The 2,726-nt window shown below is 44.6% G+C and overlaps 1 protein-coding gene across 11 annotated transcripts in view; it reads left to right on the top strand.

The window, feature by feature from the left end:
- Positions 1 to 2,726, top strand: part of LOC116082704 (protein TMA23-like) — a 414,563-nt gene that overhangs the window by 28,455 nt on the left and 383,382 nt on the right. Inside the window, exon 1 of one of the 11 annotated variants that reach the window (XM_031359596.1) lies at positions 993 to 1,290. The exons of the other annotated variants lie outside the window; for them this stretch is intronic. The gene's annotated coding sequence lies outside the window, so the exon portion shown is untranslated. Of the gene's footprint in view, positions 1 to 992; positions 1,291 to 2,726 lie in introns of those variants that run through there. 11 annotated transcript variants of the gene reach the window in all.

Genomic DNA, 2,726 nt, shown 5'->3' with positions numbered 1-2,726 from the left:
TCAAAAAGCAAACCAAACAAACCAATCCCTCTACAAAACAAAAACAAAAGAAATAAAAAAAATAGTAAACAAACAAACAAACTCGTCTTGAGTTGAATTGGCTGTCTTCTTTTCCAGTCCCTGAGCTGTGCATAAGCTAAATATCATGGGGATTAGCCGCCATCTCTCTTTTTACATTTTTATTATGGCTGAAGGTTTATTCATTTGCTCAGGCTGGTCTCTGTAGCTCACTTATATTTGCAATCCTTTCACCACAGCCTCTATAGTAGCTGGAATGAAAGGCTGCCTCACCAGGTCTGGCTGAAGTGAGTGTCTTAAAAAAGTGCTGTTTCCTTTGCTCTGTGGTGGGGGCCCAGCTGTGCCCAACCTTCTTCCACTGAGTTTTTTGTTTGTTTGTTTGTTTGTTTTTGTTTTTACCAAGCAGAGCATTCTGCTCTAACTCCGATGTGCCTATCAGCATAGGCTCAGGGCCGCTCTTTGCCTTCCCCGGAGGACAGGACTGTAAACAGTCTTGGCATTATCTGCTTACTTTCCCACCTGCAAGGTTAGATTATCATTAGGTCAAAATCCCCAGTATCTCGCATGTTGCTGGACACGTCCACTGTTCTGGTTGGCAAAACACCCCTCGGATGAAAGGGAGTAAACAAACAGTGGTAGCAACCAAATACAGAGGTACCCATTCAACTCTTTGTTTTAGTGTGTAATTGCACACCAGGAAGGGATGATGTGCCTGGCACAGAGCTCCGTCCTGGGTCTGAGTCATTGGTGCCCAAACAGACCTGGCAACTAACTGTTCAGCAGGCTTGCAGTTGGTGAGTAAGGGGGTTAAGAACCCAGATACCTTTACAGCAGTGTGTAGTTACAGACTGTGGGAGCGCTCTGAAGCCTGGGAGATGTGGAAGGGTGACTGAGAAAGCCTCCCAAAGAATGCAGGTTGTAAGTGGGATTGGAAGGATGAATGGGAACTAATGGGAAGGCGAGAAAGACAGCATTCCTGTCTGGGGAAATGGCCTTGGAAGTGCTTTGTGGTAGGAGAGAGCAGGGTATACCGGATCCCGGAAGATAAACCATCACAGGCCACAGTCCTGTGATTATTTCAGCTTTTTTTTTTTTTTTTAGTGCTATGACTGGACTCTGGGCCATGCTGAGCAAGCACTCATCCACGGAGCTGCTTCTGCATCCCGGAGTCCTGTCTTCTATGACTTCCAAGTCTTCAGTGAAGGTGTGCCTTGTTTTAGAAGCCACGATTCACCTTCTAGAGGCTGGCTGGACGGCAAGAGGGACATGAAGGTCAGGTTTACACTTCGTAAGGATTGCCTTCATGTTGGGAACTCCACTATTTGGTTGAAAGATATAAACAAAGTGAAACAAAGCGTATTTATCCTCGTTGCTCCATGTAACTTGGATGCCAGAGTATCCCAAAAGTGCAGGAGAAACTTCTCTACAGAAGCCATGCCAGTGGATGTGCATGGCATGGAGCCTTGGGATGGTATCATTTTGTGTAGTCCTTAAATGAATAGTGCAACAGTTACTAGTAGAGTGAAGCTTTCAAAAGGAGAGCTAACCATAAAAAGGTTCATGGAACTGCACTATACCAGAACTTGGTAAACAGAGCAAGCCAGCAAACAGGCATGCAAACAAACAATCAAACCTGAACCACCTAAGCCTGTGAACCAGCCAAGCATGTGTAGGAGAAATAGGCTTCTCACATCACAGAGATGCTTCCAGAAAAATCCAGACCCTGGGAAACTGAACACAAGGAACTCAGTCTGTTCCAGAAAAAAAAGGGCGGGGGGGGGGGAGAATAGAAGAGAGGAGAACCTATATCAAGAACGGATGTCTTATTTGAGTTCTAATATTTGGGAACATTAAAAGCAAAAACTTATGATACAGTCTGGACGTAGGAACAGCAATGGGTATTTGAAGGTGGTGGGGGTTATTCTGTGTGATGTTATTTTGATAATGTCTAAATAGGAGCAGTGATGACAGAGAGTTTTTCTTTTGGCTCTTAGAGGAATCTGCTAAAATATTTATGCATGGGGTGATGTGGTGTCTGGGGCGTGTTCCTGAGGTGGTCAGTGTGGAGGCTGATGGATAATGGGAATTCATTTGCTTTCCTTTTTAATTATCATTATCACTTTTCCATTTTAAAGAATTCTGGGGGGCTGGGGTTGGTAAAGTGCCTGCCTTGAAAACTTGAGGATCCAAGTTCAGATACTTTGTACCCAAGTATAAAGCTGGGCAGGTAGCAGCAGTTGTAACCCCAGCTCTGGGGAAGCAGAGACAGGCAGATCCCTGAATATCACTAGCCATCCTACTGAGGCAAATCACACACACACACACACACACACACACACACACACACACACACACACACACACACACAAAAGCATAAATACATGCAGAACACACACATATGAATTTCAGGGACAAAAAGCATATTGGGTCTGACTTGCAGCCCTCCTCCCCCAAATCCTCAGTATCTTTTACTTGACTTCGTAGTACTGGATCACAACTTAGTGTATTAGTGTATTAAAAGTTTCATTTGTGTCTCTGAGGTTGTAGCTCAGGGGTAAAGCAGTTGCTGGCATGTATGGGGTCCTAGATTCAAGCTCCAGAAGAAACATTTTGACATACCCTTTTTTTTTTGGTTTTTCAAGACAGGGTTTCTCTATGTAGTCTTGGCTGTCCTGGAACTCACTCTGTAGACCAGGCTGGCCTCGAAC

Source organism: Mastomys coucha, unplaced genomic scaffold (assembly GCF_008632895.1).
Source record: "Mastomys coucha isolate ucsf_1 unplaced genomic scaffold, UCSF_Mcou_1 pScaffold7, whole genome shotgun sequence".
NCBI classification, from domain to species: domain Eukaryota; kingdom Metazoa; phylum Chordata; class Mammalia; order Rodentia; family Muridae; genus Mastomys; species Mastomys coucha.
Note: the sequence above shows the minus strand (reverse complement) of the source record. Positions and strands in the feature narration are given on the sequence as shown.